The sequence below is a fragment of the Cryptomeria japonica genome, chromosome 8 (genome assembly GCF_030272615.1).
Source record: "Cryptomeria japonica chromosome 8, Sugi_1.0, whole genome shotgun sequence".
NCBI lineage: Eukaryota > Viridiplantae > Streptophyta > Pinopsida > Cupressales > Cupressaceae > Cryptomeria > Cryptomeria japonica.
The window spans coordinates 618,841,386-618,866,227 of NC_081412.1; positions in this window are offsets into that span (position 1 = coordinate 618,841,386).

The window sequence follows — 24,842 nt, forward strand, 5'->3', positions numbered from 1 at the left end:
CTCATTCCATTATACCGGGGCTAATGCAATGATTCTAGACCTCATTATTTTACATAACCTGCACTACCAGTTAGTATTTATATCGGTACCATACAACACATACCGGTTTCTTGCACTAGTATATTACCTCTACTAGAGCACCTTCCTCTAATTCTTGTCTTCTTATGTCAATATGTTCTGATCCCAATTGCAAATTAGCCATCCATTAACACATGCAATAGTGATCCATCCCTGATCTATAGGTGTGTAGCCAAGACAACCACTACACAGACTTGTCATCTCACTTCCTTCCTTCATACTGAAAACAACTTGTCTTCTCCTTTGTCCTTATCAAGCATGGGGGTGAATGATCTGATCAATATTTATCTCCCCCTTAGGTCCTGCATCTCCTTTAATCCTTAGGATATGTCACTTGTGCATTGAATGCATAGTGCCGGTCCATGGTCCTACTCTCTTCTTTCTTCCTCCATACCTACATGACTTCAATTTTCTTCCTATTTTCAATATTGGGAGTAGGTTTTACCTTCTTTTGCCTATTGGTCCTTTCTCTATCAGATTCTACATCATGATCAGAAGCATTGTTGTAGAAGAAAACTGTGTTCATGACATATGCATGATTGGAGGACCTGCTATTAAACCGGTTTGGCCATCTTCTTTTGGTCATGCCATTGTAACCGACTACCGAAATCGGTGGACCACTTGATATTGCAGGAGAAAAACCTCTTCTCCTTTTGTTCCATGCAACATTTTGTCTCTCATATGTTGTAAACCCATTTACATACTGAGCACAGTTGCTATACCGGTTGGAATATGACTACATGTTCATCCTCCTACAATCATGAATTTTATGGCCAAAACAATTACACCTCCAACAGACAAATATATTGTCTCTAGGAAGAGCAAACTATCTATTCCTAGACTTCATTCAACATTCATCTTCCCTATGGTCATATTCTTTGCATGCAAAACAATAACTAGAGAAAGGGGGCACATAACTTACAAATTTATTTTTCCATGCTTGTAGAGATCTTACCAATTTAGTATTTCCAATTCTACTTCTTCGAGACTAGATCCTAGGTTGTCTACATTTTGTAGTCCTTCCATCTAATCCCTTCTTTTCCCACACTTGCTTTGTCTTGTGGGTGGTAGCATTTCCTTGTCTTCTACTGGTAGGAGGTCTTCTTTTCTACCTTCTCATGTTCTTACTTCCGGTGAAGCTATGTTCTCCCATGTTCCCTTTTCCTTTCAGATCTCCATTGTTTCTCCTTCTTCCAGCACTGATATTCATCATTAGCTTCATGTCTTCACTAGTAGTAGTTAGATCAACCTTCGTCCAAGGAGTATTCCGAATAGTAAAGGTTTGTCCCTTGTTATCTCAATTTGAGGAGACAAACAGAATGTCATTGTGGGGGACATTCTTGCTGGTGGAGCATTCACTAGCACCACTTCCTAATCCTCTAGTATCCTTGGAATTATTTTTCTTCTTCAACATTTTGTCCAAGGGATCACTGCTGCCATCAAACTAGATTCTCACCTTGAGCTCATCCTGACATTTCTCAAGGTCATTTCGGAGAATATCCATTTCTCCTTCTAGCTACTGATACTCTTTATCCTGGGCCTCTATCTCACACTCTATATCTTTACACTGACACTCATTGGTGTCTTATTGTTTATTCTTCAACTCTAAGATACATTTGCCATATTCTTCAAGGCATCTACTCAACCAGTTTTGTTCCACAACTGCAACATTCTTGAATAACTTGTATTCATTCCTCACTCTACTAATTTCTTCGAGTGCACTTACAAGTTCTCCTTCAAGATCAACTTCTTCTTCATCTTCTTCTTCATCTTCACTATCACTACCAAACACATCTTGCTGGTAGGAGTGATTTTCATTATTATTGTTAGATGTGTGTCTTTCATCCTCTAATTCTTGAGCCATGGATAGGTGGGTTCCTTCTTCATCATTGTTGGGGCAGCTAAAAAATCTTCCCTCATCATCTATAGACACATTAGTTGCGTTTCTCATCTTTTCTACACAAACCGGTTTTACAGTGGTAGGCTTATTTCCATAGAGATTCTTCAATCTGTCCCATAAGATTTTTGTTGATATGGATCTATCCACTTGTGATGAGACATCATCAGATAGCCCATTGAGTATAACATTCATGGATTTGGCATTGCATGCATTTCTTCTTCTTTCTTCATGATTGGTGGGGGAACTGACTTTACTAGGGCAGCCATTAACAACTGACATCCACACATCAAACCCTAAAGAGGATAGATATACTTTCATCCTACAGCTCCAAACAAAAAAATTTGAACCATCAAATACAGGAGTAGGGATTGACACTAAATAGACCATTGTTTTCAAATACCAGAATCTACCCAAGCTGGAGAAAGCTTATCAACCGGAAACCTATGCTCTGATACCAATTGTTGAACATAGATGTCACTAAGAGGGGGGCGGGGTGAATTAGTGGTTTCCAAACCTTTTTTCTTTTATATCCTATGTGTGTATACTGGTTAACTGATTTAACATAAAGAAGACATAGTGGTTAGATGGGAGACTAACACAAATGCAATCACAGATAAAAGGGACATCTCAAAACACTCGATGTATGAGGAAAACCCAAGATGGGAAAAAAAGTGGTGAGAAATGATGCTAGAAACTAATGCTCCAATCCAACCTCATAATGAAAACCTCAGTTACAATATTTAGGGTACCAACCCAGGGAGCACCACTCCTACTTTAGGGCACCAACCCCTAATTTTAGGGCACCAATCCAAGGAGAACCAACCCTTGCACCAAGCTCCAACTTAGTGATTACAAGATCATACAATATATACAAAAGTAATCTCCTTGTTACAAAATAACTTTGAAACTCTCATGCAAGTCTCTCCAACGATTCTCCTCTCTCCAATTATCTATCGGTTCTCCAGTCACATTCTCACTATTGCAACCTTATCTCCTGCTGCAACTCACTCTCTATTGCCACTTTACCAGTTCAGCCTCTTCTTCTCTTTGAACACTACCAGTTATTAGCTTTCTAGTTACTTCAGTTGCAGGTTTAACTCTGTATTGTTCTTAGGGTTTCTGGATCTCCTCAACTGCTTGCACCGCACTGCAACTCCTTCTCTGCCTTATTGCAGGTTCTAGCCCTGCCAATTTACACCACTACAAATCACTTTGGAGTTTATCGGTTTCTCTGTTCTTGCTAGTTTTTCCTCTGCCAAAACCTCTCACCAATTGCACCTTCAACACTTAGTCTCTATGATCTTTGATGAATTCTCAGACTGGTTGAATCTCTGCTACACTTTCAAACTCCATACTTTAACATATGACTTGCAACATCATCAATCATCTTTAGTCAAGAGTTGACATACTTATACTTGAGTTTCCCTACCATGACTGGCATTCAAAATTCTAGCTCACTAGGGTTTCTTCATCAACCTCAAGCCAGATCAAATCCAATCAAATCTTTGTTTAGAGATTGACCACCTACAATGGACCAATTAGACTTCATCAATCTTGCTGCGTTAAGAAAATGTTTTCCCTATTTGGAAAACATGACACCTTCAGTTTGCACTTGTCAAACACCTATGAAGAAATCATGCAGTTAGATTCACCTACCCTAATCAAGACCTAGAATCTTGGCCTTGATCATCAAGTCATCAAATCATATCTTTGTCCTTTGATCAGTCTTGAGCTGCACCCTTTTCCTCTCGACCCATGAAACACGCTATCAAAATTGATGCTGGCCAGTCACCACCTACCTCACTGAAAACTCTTCAACAACCACCATATCCATAAAACCTATCTCCTATGTGTCATCATAGTTGGCATCCACCTCTGCTAAGTCTTCTGTGTTCGTCCAGACAAGATCACCGACCAACCACACAACCGGGTTCATCTACTAGTTCACAAACCCTACCGGTTTTACCCTAACCGATTTGTCTTCACCCTTTCACATTGTTTCTCTTCCAGTGAAGCACCTAAACTAGTTAGTACACTTGCCAGCTTACCTCAGGCACATCTTCAATAGATGGGAACCTTCTGCATCTTCACTTTGTCAACATACCAGTTGACATACTTATAGGTAACTACCTTGATGACACCATGTCATCAACCTTCAACAATCTCCATCTGTCTGCAACTTCTTAATGTTTCCTTCTTCATCATTTGTGTGGTTCTCCTATCATCTAGTTTGTCAAAGTGACAAACATATCCTTCCTTCTTTGTACCCGAAACTCATCATGTATGCCCTTGTAGATCCAGTACACATCTCCAATCACATGCACCTCAGGCAACTTAGTGTTACACCAGTTGATTCAGTGTGAGCTTTCAATCACCTACCTTCTACTCTTTTGTCTTATCTCAGAGGACTATGATGCATTTCATGCATAATCTGAGATAATCTCCACTTACCAGTGGGATTGAATTCTTGTCATCTGCATCTAGCATTCAACCAATATGGCTTCCCTATTTGAGCATGCATATCTTCAAACATGCACATATGATCTAGTTGGGCACATTCATTTCTAGTCATCTCTTCATATGGTAACTGCATCTTTATCCAATGGGAGTCCTGCTATTTCACATCCACATATCATACTGGTGGCCTACACGTACTTCACCTCTGGTGTTGATGTGATTTTTGTAACATTTTTCCTCTTCATCATAATGAACAACCCAACATCTTGCTCTCTTGTTGGTTGGCAACAATGCACTACCAAAATGTCACTTACCAGTCTGCAATCCTTATGTATTCAATACAAGTCAACACTAACCTATGTACCAGTGACCTGCTATGCTAGGTGACATCAAAGACATCACATCTTGTATGTATCAATGACAATACTGTACATACATCTCCCATACTAGTTGCCATCCTATATTGGTTGACGTCAATGACAACACAATGCCAACAAATATCTCTTAACTAGGCTAAGACACTCTTAAATGGGTGTGCTCCTAACAGAGCAGGTGTATGATCTTAACAAGTTAGATCTCTATTCTGCAGATAGTTGATCTTGTGGGTACTATTTTACACTATGTTTTTTCCCATTTGGGTTTCCACATGAAAAGCATTGTGTTAGGAGGTGCATGTTTTATTGGGTATTAGCTTATGTGGTTGTTTTCCTTGCATGCTTGTTAAGTTTCAAGCTGATTAAAGTGGTGATTAGATTTATACTATTTTTTCTTGCACTGATTCAACCCCCTCTCAGTGCCTTATAAGTTTATCAATTGGTATCAGAGCCTAATTCCCTTAAGGCTTAACCACTTGGGAAGGATCCTTGAGGCTATCATGGGGGAAGGAATGAGGTATAGAGAGATTTCTAACTAGCTTGCAGAATCTAAAGAAGCCCTAGGTGAGTTAAGAGTTAAGTGCAAAGCCTCTTTGTCTAAGAGAAGAGAGCTAGCTGAACAACTGATGGAACTTAGTGGAAATAGTTCATTTGACGAAGTAAACATTGATGCATTAGCTAATGAGGTGGGAAAGATGGATGATGAGAAGTCAAATCTAAGGAGAGAGATTGAAGCCCTAACCATCAGGATGAGTCAAGAATTGGAAGCCACAAGGACTGTGGAAGACAAGATCAGAGAGAAAGAGCATGAGATCTTTAAACTTAACCAAGAGGTTGGAACCTTGACTACATATCTTCAAAAGGAATATGAAGAAAAAAGGAAGTAAAGGTTGATCTAGACATGAATATATCCCTTAGAAAAAGTCTTATGAAAAAGAATGAAGATCTTACTAAGGAGCTAACTGATGCTAATGAGATACTTGCTAAACTTAACAACAACACTACTATGCTTGATGAGTAGATTCAGTCATAGAGGCAAAAAGGAGAAACACAAGGCTTGGGATACACAACCTTTGAGAAAGGAGAGCCTTCTGGTACAAAGGACACCTTGCATGTAGACAAATATTCACCTAAGAAAAAGAAGACCACTAGTAAGAAACCCTATAGACCAATATGTTTCAATTGTTATTGTTGGCAAATGCACACTCTAATGAGACATTGAAGGTGATTGAAGGTTTTGTCATTGATGGCAACCTTACAATCCTATGACACCGGCAAGGAAATCCACCTGCACTAGCAAGATCAAATTCTACACTGGCACACATACCACCAGCACTGGTAGTGAAAGGAAGCATACCGGCATAGAAGCCGATGGGAATTTTGTTTGTAATATATTTTGTTAATTATTGTAAAATCATTGTAAGCCAACTTGGCAAATTGTAAAATGACTCATATATATAAGAGATCATTGTAGAATATTTAGGTAAGCATGGAGGAATGTAATTAGGCAAAATAAGGCAGACCTATTATGTGAATTATAGGTTAAGGATTTATGTAAGAAGTAGAGTAGAAATCGATATTGGATCTGGCATAGTAGATGCTATTTTGAAGTAGTACAAGACACTAGATTTATATAATCTATTTTGTAAGTCAGTGAGACTTCCTATTTTGTAATTGAGTAGTGACCTCTAGGCACTTAGCCTTCCTACATGTGCAGGCCCCTATTGTAGTAGTAATATTCTCTTATTGGCTAGTAATTGAATATTGTGGGTTACAAATCCGACCGAGGTTTTTCCCACACCGGGTTTCCTCGTTAAAATATTGTGTTATGGTGTGCTTTTTATGTGGTTGTTGTTATCTCTATTTATTGCATTACTTTCTATTTACTGGTATACAGTTTTAATATGTTCTGCATGTTTTAAGTTAAGAAATTGCTCTAACCAGTTAGATACTGATTCACCCCACCTCTGAGTATCTGTGGGAATCATAACATTTGGTATCAAAGCTTGGTCCTTTATTTTTAGAAGCCTAACAACTTAAGGAAGATCTTGACACTGGTACAAATGGATAACTTGATGAAGCAACTAGAAGCAGCTCTCTCAGACTATGATACAAAAAAGTTAAAAAATATCAAACTTGAAGATGATCTAAAGGCAACTCGGGATATTATTCAAGAACTTCAGGAAAATATTACCATTGCAAGAAACAAGAGAAGAGAACTTTGTGAAAAGATGAAATTTGAGAATGATGAAAAGGAAACTCTTAATGATCAGATAAACAAGCTGAAATAAGAGAACATGACAACAAAGAATGAGATGCAGGACATGAATATGAGATTTTGTAAGGAAATTGAAGATAGAAAGAAGAATGAAGAAGATTTGACTAGAAGACTAAGTGATGCTGTAAATGAAAACACAAGACTTAGTTATGAAAATGATTTGTTGAAGACAAATCTGATGCACACACATAATGATTCAAATGAACTCATGAGACAGAAATAATTCTTGGAAAGAGAACTGGACACTGCATATCAGCACAAAGAAAAATTTAAGAAAAGCTCAGAAGAACTTGGTGACTTATTAAAAAAACAGAAACCAAATGGTGACACTAATGGCCTTGGCTTTGAAGTTGGAGAAAGCTCTGGTATTGCAAACACACAGGATCATAGAAAACTGGTAAGACAACCTACTATTTATAAATTCAATGGCAAATTCTTTAACTATAATAAGTATGGTCATAGAGAAAATCAATGTAGATCTAGAAATTATCAAGATACCAATACACCCACCAGTCAATGTTCAAAATGCAACAAAGTTGGTCATAATTCTGAAAATTGCAGAATGAATGTGAGATGTTATGTTTGTGGAAGATTTGGACACTTATCTAATCAATGTAGAACACAAACTGGCATAGGTTATGGGAAGGATATTTAGAAAAATAATGTGACTTGTTATGCTTGTAACAAAATTGGACATATTGCTAAATTTTATAGAAGTAAGGCATCACCGGCAAACAACAAAGGTTGTAGTTTGAAAGGAAAAGAAAAAGTTGAAGAAGTTAAACAAGAATTCTCAAAATAATGGATTAGAAAGTTAGACCTAAATGGTGTAGGGAATACTCCTCCACTAGTAGAACAGAGTAACACTCCACCGATAGGAGACTCTTCATCTAACTGAAGAAAATTCTTTTGAGGGTTTGGCAATCAAATGTAAAACATGCTATTATTCCCTCGGTTGATGGTATGAAGTTGAAATTACTTCTATACCAGTAGATAAGTTAAGTTATCACTTAATTGGCAAGCATTAAATGTGGTGGTTGGCAAAATTAACATTATAAATCAGTGTTTTTGGCTCCATTTCACTTCAATGAGCATTCAAACATTCAAAGAGCGTGAAAAATTCTAAGCAAAGGAATTTTGAGAAAAGAAGCACAACAATTCATCAATCAATCATTCCTAAGGCAAAAAAAGGTATTTATAATCATGGCATCTTCTTCTGTACCTAAATTCATAGCAAACCCTACTGTAGTTGAAGTAATCAAACACCCTAGGCCCGTATTTCAGTTAGTTCCCAAGATAGCCAAAAAATAATGATAATGTTGCTGCATTTTCTCAAATTCCCAAAGGAGTAGTTTTTGCAAAAGACCCTAGAATATACATCCATTGTCACATAGAAGAATTAGGTGATGAAGAAATTAAGAACATTTATAAGACTGTAATTTATGACGATTCCGACACTGTGAAACCTGAAAACAAAATAGTTGAAACCCTAGGATTCACTGAAATTCTCAGCATTCTGGATTTCCCTAAGGAAGCTATAAGGATAATTTTAAGCAGGGTACATGGTGCATTCTTCTGGTTGGATTCGGTTCACAAAATCATAAGGGAAGCAGTAAAGGCTATGACAAGGTTACCTTCCACAGGTAACAGACCAGATAAAACAAAGAAGGTCTCAAATGACCTAGTAATTAACCTAACTGTGCAACATTTGACAAGAGATCCTTAAGGGTGAATGATGTAACCGACATCAATGTTAGATTCATCAGCATGATTCTAGGCTATAAAACAACACATGCAAATAGATTAAACTCAGTTTCTAGTTTGTGCATAAAATGCGCCTATGATATGATCAAGGATAATACAAAAATAGATGTGTGTGAATGGTTAAAGGATGAACTGATTGATAATCTTGGAAAGATCAAGAAAGAAAAAAAGGGGACATTTAGATTTGGTAATCTACTTGTCTATTTATTGCTACACATAACAAAACAGGTGCTCGGTATCGGTAACACAAATCTAGGTTTTGATATATCGGTAGGCAAACAACTATATGATTTACTGAATAACATGGGAGAAAACAGAGAAAATAATATAAATGAGTACTTTTAGGCATTGAAGGCTCGGATGAAGAATAGAGTCAGACTATCACAAGCAATTGTAGATAAATATAAAGATGAAATATGCTTTGTTATTAAGAAGGATGAGATTTAGATGGAGGTAGTTATCCCAAGAACAATCTGGGTTACTAAAATGGGTTATGAAACTGATGATCTCATAATAGAAACATATGCAAAAGCCCTTTTGGAAGCACCCAAGGAACCTAAGGAAGAGGTATTTGGCAATGCTGAGACTATTGAGAACCAAATTTAGTCTAAGAAAAGGGTAAAGAAGGTCGAAGCAATAGTTAGAAGAGGATCCAGACAACCTAAAGCTATAAAGGAAGATGTACTTAAACAAACTAGTATCACTGAAGATGAGTTAGAAGCACTACAGCCAGAAACTCACCTTTCACCAGTAGCAACTTCTTCAGAGAGTCATATGCCAGCTACATTTAGAAGAGTTGTGAGGAAAAGAGAACCTTCACAGGTATCAACACCTTCGCCCAGAAGAACCAGACAAAAACAATAGGCAGTAAGGGCCCCGACTAAGAAAATAACTCAAAAGAAGAAAAAGTTAACACCAAAGAAAAGGACTCAACAAAATATTGCTCCAATTGACAAAATTTTAGATGAAATAATAGAGGAAGGAAAGCTTAAGAACATCAAAAAATTGTATGATACATTATCAGTTGATGACAAAGAGAAAGTTGAAAACAGTGTAATTCTACACTTGGATATCTATAAGAAATTTTTTATGCAAGTTGTAGATGAATTACCGGCTAAACTATTTAAGAGACTTGAAGCTAGAAGGCAAGCTGTTGTAGAGCTTGACATGAAAATAAAATTTGAAAAACTACTTACTGTCTATCCTGTTAACTCACCAAAGGAGATAGATGATCTAATTGCAAAGGCTAACCGGTTAGTATTCTCAACTACACACTGACATATAACACTTATGGTTGGTAGAATAAATGAGGTTGCAGAGGAAACTGAAAATGCATGGGATATATTCCTTGTAGGGAAGGAAAAGGAAGAAGAGTATAGAGACCCCAAACCTATCAAAGTATATCACAAAGATAAGGATAAAGGAAAAGGCAAGGTTGGTGGACCCCCTAGCATAAAGATAAGAGATAATTTATTGCCAACGCCTCTGGTTACTCCACCGGTAGCTACAACTGAAGATCAACCGGCTAGTGAGAGTATGGATATACCACAAGAGGACACAAGTCCAAACTCTAAGGTGTTATACACAGTTGACATTGATACTCAGAAAGTTAACATTGTGGTAGAGAAAGACACAACTAGAAAGACTAATATGGCTACTGAGCCACCAGTAACTGATGGTACAGATGGTAAACCGGCAGATGATAAAGAGCAACAGGCTCCATCATAGCAACAGGTTCACACAGAGTTAGTGCAAATGGCAACAACAGAGAAACAAAAACCTTTACTTAAGGAAATAGAAACACAAACTAACCTACCGGAGGTCACCACAAGAAAGGATATTGCTCCCACTAGAGGGATACAGAGTGTTGGTCCTTCAATTGTAGGATTCAAATCAACCAATGTAACAAAAGTTCTTTTGGACTCCATAAAGAAAATAATAGGTTGCAGCTCCCAAGCATACAAGGCTATAGATGATACAATTCCAATTTTGAAAATGATAGCTCCAAAATGTAATGTAGATGCTAAGGATTCTTTGAGTAAACTTGACACTTTTTCTAAGTATATTACTGAAAACACTGTGATAGTTGAACAAATAAAAGAGGAAGCATTCAAGGAGAGATTAGAAAAGGAAAAACACAAATTCTTTAAGGATGAAATAAAGAAGTGTACAAGGCAGTTTGACACACTTCTACCGGAACTATGTAGTATACTGAAGGAATTCAAAACTTTGTACACAGACACATGCAAAACTAACTTTTTGACAGTTAATATAGATAGGAAGATTAGCAAGATACAGGAAGAAATAAATCAACTTGCTAACAATTTAATTAATTCATCCGATTCATTGTCAGTTTTTGAGGAGAAGATAACAAGTTTTGAGGAGGAACTCCTAAAATTGGAAAGAGAAAAGGAAAGGATAAAAAGTAAGGCACAAGATCTTAAATGGGGACTTAGTCCAAAAATGGACTACCTCGCCTCCCTAAGGAAGGAAATATCAGATGCTTTGGTTCAAGGACAAAAAACACCGACAGAGCAAATGCAACACCTCACCGGTACAGTTCAGAGGACAAAGGTTGCAATAAAAGATAGCAAAAAGTTCTTTGAGAGCCTAAATCTACTTTTGGCAGATCTTTTTTAGATTGTAACCAACCGGTTACAAGGGTAAAGCAGGAAACTGCACTCTATTGACACTTTGACAACCTTTGTCATTGATGCCAAAGGGGGAGTAGTAGTGGTATGAGAAAAATCCAATAAACTTAGGAATCATCTTCTCAGTGGGAGCACACATTTTTGGTAACATTTTTGGACTTCAATTTTTGGATACACTTTTTGAATTTTTCTCATGAGTGTTGCCATCAATGCCAAAGGAGAAGATTGTTGGCAAATACACACTTCAATGAGACATTGTAGGTGATTGAAGGTTTTGTCATTGATGGCAACCTTACAATCCTACGACACCAGCAAGGCAATCCACCGGAACTAGCAAGATTAGATTCTACACTAGCACACAAACCATCGGCACTAACAGTGAAAGGAAGCATACCAGTATAGAAGCCAACATGAATTTTGTTTGTAATATATTTTGTTAATTATTGTAAAATCATTGTAAGCTGACTTGGCAAATTGTAAAATGACTCATATATATAAGAGATCATTGTAGAACATTTAGGTAAGCATGGAGGAATGTAATTAGGTGAAATAAGGCATACCTATTATGCGAATTATAGGTTAAGGGTTTATGTAAGAAGTAGAGTAAAAATCGATACTGGATCTGGCATAGTAGATGTTATTTTGAAGCAGTACAAGACACTGGATTTATATAATCCATTTTGTAAGTCAGTGATACTTCCCATTTTGTAATTGAGCAGTGAACTCTAGGCACTTGGCCTTCCTGCATGTGCAGGCCCCTATTGTAGCAGTAATATTCTCTTATTGGCCAGTAAGTGAATATTGTGGGTCACAAATCCCACCAAGGTTTTTCCCACACCGGGTTTCCTCGTTAAAATATTGTGTTATGGTGTGCTTTTTATGTGGTTCTTGCTATCTCTATTTATTGCATTACTTTCTATTTACCGGTATATAGTTTTAATATGTTCTACATGTTTTAAGTTAAGAAATTGCTCTAACCAGTTAGATACTGATTCAGCTCCCCTCTCAGTATCTGTGGAAATCCTAACAGCTATAAGGTAGGTCATACTGCTAATATTTGTAGAAGCATATCTAGTTCTTTTGATGGTTATATACCTAATGTTTATGAGGGTTACAAGACTAGAAATTTTAATGGTTATTGCTACAATTACAACAAGTATGGGCATAGAGCTATGGAATGTAGGTCTGGAATGAACAGTTAGAGATCTTACATGATTTAGAGACCTAATGATGAATGTTAGAGATCTTTTAATGACCGAAGAAACCCTACTTGGCAGAGACCTTATGTGAACCAGTCTAGTCCTTATGAAATAGAGTCTAGATAGAATGTGACATGTTCAATCTATCACAACTATGGACATGTTGCTATGAATTGTCAGAGAAGAATTGATAGAGGCAATGCTGGACCGTAGAGAGCATCTGGAATGGCATGTTTTCATTGTCACAAACTGAGACATATTGCTAGGTTTTGTGGACCAAGGATGACAAAAGTTGATAAGGAAGAAGTCAAAAATGATACGAACAAGATCTAGAGAAAGAAGAGTGATAAAAATCATCGGAAGACCCTAATTCTTCACCTAGTGTGGAGAATTCATCACCAATAAACTAAGTTGTTATAAAGCTTAGGGGGGACTTATTGTTAGATCCATTTACTGACCCCTTCAAAGACTATGCGATAAGTTAAATTTGCATACTCAAATGTAATTTGATGTTGTTTAATGATTTTGAGTTGAAACTGGTATGTTGGATGTGCCTTGGAAACCGATAGAATGTTTTAGGGTTGAATGGTGTTTAGGGTTAGCTCAACTGGGTATAGCATTTAATGCAGTAGGTGATAAGAAAATAAAAGGAAGTTTTACAATTTTATTAATCATCCAACATTCTCAAGAGCATTTGGAGAGAGACTCAAGCACTAGAGAGCTATTGATTATTTTCCTAGCAAATTTGATAGCGAATTGAGGAGATTTGTGAAGAAGTGAATTAGTGAGTGCTTTCTGACCAGAAACCCTAGCCACGAAGAAGTTGAAATGGTATTCTTCTGTGATTTGATTCTGTGTTTGATATTTTTTAATGGATAGAATACACTTTTTAGATGGTACTAAAAGACCTTGACCAGAGTTTAAGAGGCATCCACATAAGTTGATTGAAACTGATCCAGTTGGAGCCCTATCCAGTATTTCCTATGGTGTATTACATGCTGAAGATATTAGATCTTTCATTCACTAAAAATTGGAAGATGTGGGAACATTTTCTATCTTTAATTAGTATTGGATTTTGTGTGATAAGCAAGGAGTTATAAAAGATCAATTCCAAAGGGTTATCGACAAGGGTTTTCACCATGCCATGAATTTTCTTGATGATTTTGAAGAACATCATATCAGATATGTGTTGAGAAGGATACACAATCAGTTCATGTGGTTAGATCATCCACATAAGATTACTAAGGAATCTATTCATGTCGACACCAGATTATGGGCAACCAATGAAGTTCCTGTGTTAAGAACAATCCTTAAGGATCAAGTTACTCAATTGACAATATCTAAGTGGGATGGTCATGCTATGAATATAAATAAAATTGAAGACCCTAAGGTTAAGTATTCATTTATGGTCACTGGTTACAGGGTTTATCATTCTAGCATAACAAATAACATTCCTGGAGCTGCAATTCACACTGCCTACCAGATGTTGAAGGACAATGCAAACTACAATCTTGTAGAAGCCTTGAGAACCTAGTTGATACTGAACCTTGAATCAATAAAGAAAGATAAGAGACAAAAATTCAAGTTTAGACAGCTGATCATAGGTTTGTTTTTCTATTTCCAGAACTCCTTTCTTGGTATCGGTGATATTCAGTGGTCAACGGGGTGAGTGCACCAAGATGGTGAAAAAAAAAGGGGGTATAAGTGGTCAATTGTTTTTTTTGAAAATAGGTAAACCTGAACTTCAAAGAGATATTTGAAGGTCATGCACTAAAAAAAAGGAGTAGAGAAAAGAATAAGAATTGTAGTGCTCTGAATCTATTTTCTAAAATACTAAAGTATTTTAAAATTAGATAATATTAAGAGGGTCAAACCTCTCACGCACAAAAAACTATTCTTGATTTTTTTCTGAAAAAACAAAACATAGCTATTTTCGTTCGCTGCACAAAATATATAATTAGATTTAGTATCTTCCAAAACCCTTTGGTAGGATGATAGGTAAGAGTGAGATCTAGAAGTTCTGTATTTTTTTGTAATTTTCTGTTGGTTTTTTTTTTAATGATTTTTTGAAGTGACTGCATCCTAAAAATTTGGTACATGTTCGTGCACTGGGCATAACTTGCATCAAAATAATCTAAAATGCAAACTTCTTTTTTTAAAAGTGTATAGAATCTAATATAGAACAATAATATATAATTTATTTTGATTTTAATCAAGTATATTAAAATCTATTAAAAAAATGGTAGACATTTGTGTGTGAGGACTGTCAAGGCACTGGTAAAAATAATCAAAGTTTACTATGCTAATGTTGTCCAAAAATAGAAAAAATTATATGGTCAGAAAATTCAAAAGAAGTATGAGATTATGGTAGTAATTTTAGAGATCTACCCACTTGATCATTTGTAAATCTAATCGCGACAAAGTTCAAAAATCATGTTGGAAGATGAAAAAATGTGTAAAGGCACAAAAATGGGTGGAAAATGGGCTTGCAAGCCTTAGGGTCATTTTCCAACCCTCTTACCAAACCAAAACCAACATGGGTTTTTGAAAAAAAAAAGGTACTATTCACAATTCTACATAACCCACATGGGTTTTGAAAAACAAAAACTACTATTCACAGTTCTACATAACCCATATGAGTTATGCAGAACTAAAACCATTATTTTATGTTTCACAAAACCTGTACGGGTTATGAAGACATAATAATGTATGCTTGTAAAATTAGAATTTACTACACATATATAAACATACATATATAATATATGTTTATGTATGTATATATGCATATCTATAGTTATATATACATATACTTATATAGATATATGTATATATGTGTGTATACATGCATGTCTCTCTTCTTTCCTCTCTCTCTCTCTTGTCTTCGTTCCCCATCATCAACTCTATCTATTTTGAGCCCTAATTATCCTCCTTGAGTTCTATCTCATCTCTCTCCCCCTCACACATCTCTCTCCACTGAGTCTCTCACATTTTCTTCCTTCTTGTTCTCTCTCTACCTCATGTTTCTCACACTCTCCTCCTTCTCCTACTCTCTCCCTATCACATTCTCTCTCTCTCTCTCTCTCTCTCTCTCTCTCTCTCTCTCTCTCTCTCTCTCTCTCTCTCTCTCTCTGTGTCTGTTGGTCTCTCCCTCCCTCTCTCTCCCTCTCCTTTTCCCAATCTCTTTCTCTCTCCCTCTACCTTTCCTCCTCTCCTTTTCCCAATATCCCTCTCTCTCCCACTCCCCCTCTCCTTTCCCTAATCTCCCTCTCTCCTTATCCTACTCTCTCTCTCTCTCTCTCTCTCTCTCTCTCTCTCTCTCTCTCTCTCTCTCTCTTCTCTCTCTCTCCCTCTCTCCCTTCTCTTTTTTTCCCTATCTCTCTCCCTTTTTTTCTATCCCCTTCTCTCTTTGTCTCTAACTCTCTCTCCCTCCCCCTCTCTTCCTACCCCCCACTCTCTCTCTCTCTCTCTTCCTCTCCCTCTCTTAATCCTATTCTCACCCTCTCTCCCTTCTCTTTCTTTCTTTCTCTATCTCTCTCTCCCTCTATCTCTCTCCCCACTTCCTATTTGTTTCCTATTTCTACATAACCCTTATGGGTTATGTAGAACTAATGCCAGAACTTCTAGTTCTACATAACCCATAGGTTTATTAAAAATATAATGTTCCTCAAAACCCTCTCTCTCTCTCTCTCTCTTCTCTCTCTCTCTCTCTCTCTCTCTCTCTATCTCTCTCTTCTCTTCTCTCTCTCTCTCTCTCTCTCTCTCTCTCTCTCTCTCTCTCTCTCTCTCTCTCTCTCTCTCTCTCTCTCTCTCTCTCTCTCTCTCTCTCTTCTCTTTCTTTCCCTATCTCTCCCCCTCTTTTCCTATCCCCTTATCTCTTTGCCTCTAGCTCTCTCTCCCTCCCCCTCTCCCTATCCCAGTCTATCCCTCTTCCTACCCCCTACTCTCTCTCTCTCTCTCTCTCTCTCTCTCTCTCTCTCTCTCTCTCTCTCTCTCTCTCTCTCTCTCTCTCTCTCTCTCTCTCTCTTCTCCTTCTCTTTCTTTCCCTATCTCTCTCCCTCTTTTCATATCCCCTTATCTCTCTGTCTCTAGCTCTCTCTCCCCTCCCCCTCTTCCTAACCCCTACTCTTTGTCTCTCTTCCTCTCCATCTCTTAATCCTATTCTCACCTTCTCTTCCTCCTCTCTCTCTCTCTCTCTCTCTCTCTCTCTCTCTCACACACACACACACACACACACACACACACACACACACACACACACACACACACACACACACACACACACACACACACACACACACACACACACACACACACTTCCTATTTGGTTCCTAGTTTTACATAGCTTGTACAACTATAGGTTATGTAGAGCTAAGGCCAAAACTTCTTATTCTGCATAACCCATGGGTTTATTAAAACTATAATGTGGGTTTTGAGGAAATTTAAATTTTTTATTATATAATATAATTTTCCTCAAAAGGGTTTTGAGGAACTTGTTTTTTAAATTGTTTTTGGAATTTCCAGAACATGCATGGGTTATAAAAAATTTCATTTTTTTTGGATGTGGCCACTTTTCTCTTCACCATCTTGGTGCACTTACCGAGTGGATACACCGATGATATTGCAGATAAAGAACAACAATTCTTGGAAATGATTTTACAAAGATAACCTGGGGTTATTTTGAAAGACTTCTAGAAAAGAATGGATGGTAGAGAAAGGATACTGAAGAATGTTGTTAAAAGGTATGAGGATTCCATCTATTTCATGGTTGATACTAACACATGTCAGATGGAGGTAGTTGACCCTAGGACATCATGGGTGATGCCCATAGGATATGAAGTGGAAGAAGATATTTTGATTATGTATGCTAATCATCTTCTTCCACAAGTAGTAGATCCTAATGCAACTAGGTTTGGAACCTTCAAAGAAAAATTTATAGAGGTACATTCAAAGTTGGCCAAACTGGTTATTGCAAAGAAAATCAGAAAAGAAGTTGAACAATTTATTGTTGAACAAGGATTTACAAAGGAGGCAATTGTTGAGGCCAGAGAAAAATTTGAGGTAAGGAAGGCTGAATCCTCTAGTGCCTCAACTGATACTAGCACCGATAGACATACAAGAAGTACAGTTGTTAAGGAGAAGCCCCCTCATCCTCCTAAGATTTAGATTAGAAGAAAATCTAAAGCAGAAAAGCATGAAGCACCTAAAGTGAAAAAAGTGTACAGGAAAAGGAAGAAACAACAAGCACAAAGGACACTTGAGACTATTGTTGAGGATATAGAAGAAGGTACATATTATGAAGGTGAGAAGAAGGAATTAAGAGCCAATGGGAAGAAATCCAAAGTTGTTGGATCCCCTACTATGAAATATTTAAAGCAACCGGCAAGTAAACTCACTTCACTTGAAAATATGTTGGAGAAAATAAGAAAGTATGGTATTTTGGTTGATGTAAAAAGACATTATGATAATTTTGTTTAAGATGAGCAAAAGAAAATTGAAGATACTATTTTTTAGTTTATGAATAAGTATAGTAAAGCATTGATTGAGTTGCAAGGCTTGATACCTAATTCTTTGTATATTAAATTGGAAGCAAGATGGAAAATTGTTATAAAGAAGGACAAATAATTAATTGATTTTGTATTGATGCACTTGCAACCGAAAACCTCTAGGAAAGATATTAAAAAATTTATTTCTAAGACAAGGCCACTATTTATTACAAAGAAAAGGTTGATAAGATTATCAGTTGGTGAATCTCAGTTAGTACATGCTGAAACTGAGAAAATTTTGAAGAAGTTATTAGGACTTATTTCTGAAGAAGATGAACCAAAGATATTAAAGGGAGAATATCTCCCTGATAATTTGAATATTGATGATATTGTACCGGATGAGATTATTTTTTTCTAACACATCAGTTGATACAAGCACTAAGGAAGATCCAGTCATTATCCCTAATGAAGAGACTATGTTACCAGGAGCTACTTCAACTAGTACAGGTGAAGAGAACACAAAGGTAGAGAAGAAAGATGAACAAAAGAAAGATCAAGAAATGATAGAAAAATTGATGAATGAACAAATAGAAAATGCTCAAACCACTGAGTTGTTAGAAGAACAAGAGCTACCTATAATTACACAAATAGAAGATGTACAAACCACTGCACCACCAGTGAAGGACAAGGAGAAGGAATAGGAGAAAGCTAAAGAGAAAGTTGAAGAGAAAACATAGGAGAATGTATAAATGAAAGCACCAAAGAAGGATGTAGAGATACAAATGGAAGAAGAAAAGGAGGAAGAGAAGCAAGAATATAAAGTGACACCTTGATCACTTACATCAAAGAAGATAATTGGTGATGATGAGGAAGATGATACTGTAAGCATTCAAGGACCTATTAACATGGACATGTTGAGCTCTACTAAGCTGATGGAGATTGCATTTACTATGCATTCTAAGGAACATAACAAGATTATGAAACCATAAAGAAAAGAGGCTCAAACTATTCAAAGTGAAACTGATATACTTTCCAGTACACTACCAGACACTGATATTGACAATCTTCCTACACCTATTGACAAACTGGAACATTTGGTTTCATCAACAGGTGAGCAGATGAAAAGCCTTGAAGAAGCTGCACTTAAGAATGTGGAAAAGGAATATGAGAAGGGAAGAATTGAACAATTGATGAAGGCTATTGACATAGATATGGTAGGTCTTACTATTAATTTGGACCTAATTAAAGAAGCATTACAAAATGGAGGTAAAATCCTTTCCATAATTGCTAATTTTTCATTGTTTTGTGATGATCTTGAGAAGAAGAAGAAGGAAGCTCAGCGAGAGCTTAAAGTTTCGAGTGAATCATTTAATCCCTTGAATGATTCTGCAATCAATTTTGGTAGATTGGTGATTGTACTATAGCAGAAGCTTAAGGTTTATGAAGCTAGACATGTAAAAAGGACAACTTCACTACATGAGTTACAAAATTTATTAGTCCCTAAGATTGAAATTTTGCAGAGAGGATACAAGGAGACATAGGCTATCTTGGCTACACTAGAGATGAACACTCTTGATGTAATGGAGGATCTTGCATTTCAGATTAGGACACATACGAAGATTATAGGGACAATTTTGGAGACTTGGCATAATAATTTGAAACTTTTTAAGTCTAATTTTGCAGATGTATTTCTTAAGATAACATTGTAAAAACTATTGAACTCCTATATATATATTTGGTAATGAAAATTTTGATATATATTTTATTTTTCTTTCCATGTCAAAGGGGGAGTAGTAGTAGTATGAGTCAAAATTTTGTAATAGCAGAAGTAGTATATATGGTAATTACTAAGGGGGAGTTTTGTAGTAGAATCATGACTCAACTCATCATATGATGTTAAGAAATTTTTGTAATGTGACACTTAGATAAAAAATTTCCTAAGTGTTTCCATCAATGCCAAAGGGGGAGAGTGTTGGCTTGATGATGATGATATGATGTGATAGGCTTATTCATGACTTGTTTTGTGTTGTCATAAATGGGAATCATTTTTTTCAGTCATCTAATTCATTTAGTCCAACCGGTAAAGCTTAACTAGTAGTGGAGTTAGTTAAACAGTGAACCGGTAAACATAGACAGTGTCATGTTCAAGCGATTGGTATGTAAGATCAGTGAAGTGATAAGTGTTGCGGTCTAGAATATATGTCCATGACATTGGTAACAGTCTATGAATAGATCTGCATCAGCAAATTCAAAGTGGAGCAAGTTATGATGTTCTGAGCAATCAATCAGGAATAATAGTTAACTGGTGGAGAAGTTACTCAGATCGGTAAACCGGTAAAAATAATGTTATATTTTTTAGTTATGAATTAAATGGCTTACATAAGTAAAGCGTAATGAGAAAGATTGACTAGGTTCAATGTACCTAGGAAATTGTTCCAAGGATTTTAGCTGACTTAGTAGAGTTGTTTATAAAAAGGTGAATAATGTGTGATGATATATCAGACATGAGATTTATAGTGTGAATTTGATTTCACAGTGAAAGGTGAAGCTCTATATTGATATTTAATCAGTGTTAGAAGTAGAACTAATGTGGATCTAATCAAGCACCTAGGTGTTATCAATAGATCAATCACTTGTTGTTCCCTAACAACTGGAGCAAGACAAAATACTCTAACAAGGTCACTCCTAATAGGGTGCAGTAGGATCCTCATAGGTCCGAAGGTTTAAATCCTTTAACATGGTGACACATTCACTTGTGTGTTGAAATCCCATAGTTGGGTAGCTCCTAATAGGGCTAGTCCTAATAGGGCTCATGGTAATAGCTCTTAACCAGACTAAGATACTATTAACCGAGTGTGCTCCTAATAGAGCAGGTGTATGACCTTATCTGGTCAGATCTCTATTCTACAGATAGTTGATATTGTGGTAACTAATTCCTACTATGGATTTTCCCATTTGGGTTTCCACATTGAAAACATTGTGTTTTGAGGTGCATGTTTTATTGGGTGTTAGCTTATGTGGTTATTTTCCTTGCATGCTTGTTAAGTTTCAAGTTGATTAAAGTGGTGATCAGATTTATATTGTTTTTACTTGCACTAATTCATCTCCCCCTCTCACTGCATTATAAGTTTATAATTAATAACACTAAAATTATCAAAATATATGATAGTGGGATTATCATAGATAACTCTATTATCCTTCAATATTTGCTTCATCCAAAGTACCTGAGTGCAACTACCAACAATAGCAATGTACTTAGCTTCAACACTAGACAAAGACATTGAATCCTATTTCTTACTAGCCCATGAAACCAATTTCTTACCTAAAAAGAAAGCTCCATCAAAGATACTCTTCCAGTCATCGACATCACCAGCCTAATTAGCATCAGTGTAAGAACATAACATGAAATCATCATTCCTCAGATACCACAAACCATAATTCACAGTTCCCTTCAAATATGTGAATATTCTCTTTACAATGGTGACATGACTCTTTTCAGATCAGCTTGATATCTAGTAGCCATGCACACATCATGCATAATGTTTGACCTAGTGTGAGTAAGATATAGCAGTCTATCAACCATAGATCTATACAAACTTATTTTCTTTCAGAGATTCATCATTCTTAAACAATTTGCAGCCAATCACCATAGGAGTTCCAACTGGTTTGGAGTCATCTAACCCAAAATTCTTTAGCAATTCCTTCACATACTTAGTTTGAGATATAAAAATACCTTTTCTAGTCTGTGAAATATGCAAACCTAAGAAAAATTTCATCTCACCTATCATAGACTTCTCAAATTCTTTCTGCATATCACCAAAAAACTTCATACTCAAGTTCTCATCTCCTCCATACATAATATCATCATTAAAAAAATCAACAATCAAGATGTTATCATTATCAATCTTAAAATACTAATTACTATCAACAATCCCTTTTTAAATCTTAATTTTAGCAAGTAATTATCCAATCTAGCATACCAGGGTCTAGGGGCTTGTTTCAATCCATAAAGAGAATTCTTCAGTTTACATATCATGTATCCATCATCTAAGAATGAAAATCCATCAAGTTTTTCAATGTAGACTTCTTCCTCAATTTCACCATTCAGAAAAGATGACTTGACATCCATCTGATACACCTCGAAATCTTTATAGGCAACATATGCAAGCAATAGTCTAACAACTTCAAGTCTGGATATCACAAGAAAAGTCTCCTCATAATTAATTCTTTCTTTCTGTGAATATCCTTTGCATACCAGTCTTTCTTTATTCCTGACAACTTCAATGAATTCATTGAATTTATTTCTTAATACCCATTTAGTACTATACCATTCTTATCTTTACGTTTAGGCACAAGATCCCATGTATATTCTTTTTAGTTTGGTCTAATTATTCTTCCATAGCTCTCATCCAATTATCATCTTTGCAAGCCTCAATAACATCTTTAGGTTCAATTTTAGAAATCAAGCATACCTCTTCATCATCTAGCATTCTTCTAGTTAGCACACCTTTATTTTTATCATCAATAATCTGATTTTCAGAATGATTCAATCTTACATACCTCTAAGTCTTTTGATTGTTCTGATTTTCAAGTTCCTGCACCTCTCCACCAACAACAACATCATCTAGATCAACTATCTCTACCAGATCATTCTACTTCAATTCTTCAATCTAAATAGGATTTAGAACAATGTGCTGACCATCATCATATTCACAAGCTCTGATTTATTTTTCAAGGTTATCATCCACCTTCACATTTACACTTTCCACTATCTTTCTTAGTCTTTTATTGTAGCATTGATAGGCTTTACTCTTTGTTGAATATCCCAAGAAAATTCCTTCATCACTTCTTGCATCATACTTTCTTATGTCGCCATCTCTCTTGATATAACATTTTCTACCAAATACTTTGAAATATCTCACAGTAGGAACATGACCAAACCATAGCTCATAAGGAGTCTTACCAGTATCACCTTTAAAATGAAGTCAATTAAATATAAAAATAGCAGTGCTAATAGCTTCTTTCCAATAGATCTTTAGAATATTCCCTTCAATCAACATAATTCTTACATCAACCAAAACAATCTAGTTCTTCCTTTCAACAACTCCATTTTGTTGAGGGGTTCTAGGAGCACATAATTGTCTTCTAATCCCATGCTTCACAGAATGAATCAAACTCACTAGAACAAAATTCTCCTCCCTTGTCAGATCTCAGACATTTCACCTTGGATCCTAACTCAGTCTCAACCTTTTCTTTGAATACCCTGAATTTGTCTAATGCTTTAGATTTCTCCTTCAAAAAGACAACCCACATCATCCTAGAATAATCATCAATTAGAAACATAAAATTTGTATCACCCTACACACTTTAAACATTTTTAGGTCCACATAGGTCAATATGCACAAGATCTAGCAATCCATCTGATGTATACTACTTTCTCTTGAAAGGAATTCTTGTTTTCTTACCCAATTGAGCTTCCTTACATATCAGATTAGCAAGATTAACAATCTTAGGTAGATCTCTAACAACTTAAGTAGAACTGATCTTAATCATTGAATAAAAATTAACATGACACATTCTCCTATGCCATAACCAACTTTCATCAATCTAAGAAATCAAATAACTTTTCTCACCAGCATTCAAATGAAAAATATTACCTTTAGTCTTAGTTCCAGATGAAATATCTATACCGTAGGCATTTAGGATCTTACATTTACCATTCTTGAATTATAAATCATAGCCTTTGTCAACCATATGTCCAACACTTAAAAAATTATGCTGCAAACCTTCAACATATAGAACATCATTAGTGTTTTGTTTACCATCAAAGGAAATAGAGCCTCTACCACTGATCACATAGGCTTTGTCATCTCCAAATCTCACTATTCCACCATCATACCTTTCCATACTTACAAATTTTCTGTTATCACCAGACATATGATGTGAATAACTCTTGTCAGTCACCCATTAATCTTTCTTCAACATTAGAAGCTAAAGCTTTCTCTTCAATAGTATAGCTAGTGCAATCAACATGTATCAGTCCATCTTCTTTAATGGAAAGAAACACAACTTCATCTCCTTATGATTCTTCATCTGTGACACCTTCATCATCAGCATAATAGCATTTATTATGATGCTTATACTTCTAGTTAAAATTTTAAGGCTTATCATAATTCTCATGCTTCTCATATCTACCCTTTCTATCATTATTATCAAATTTTTCATGCCTGTCATACCTAGCCACTCTCTCCAGGCACCTAGAAGAAAAATGTCCTACATTATTGCAAGAGAAACATTTCAAGAGAAATTTTCCATCATACTTACTAGCTCCCCTAGGCAATCTCCAAGCAATAAATTCTTCAAGCTCATCTAGTTCTCTTTCTTTCTCTTCAATCTCTCTCCTTTCTCTTTCATATTTGAATATCCTACACTCTTCAGGATCATACTTCTACTTTCTAGATACATATGCTCTAAATGTTATCTCAAACTTTCCATGTAATTCACCAGATTCACTTAGTTTAAATGCAACAATCTTTCCAACCAATATATCTCTTGTTATTGTAGTCACACTCCAGACCTTATCAATAACAACTACATTATATTTATAAGGAGGCAAAGATCTCAACACCTTAGCAACAATGTCATCTTGTTTAAGGGT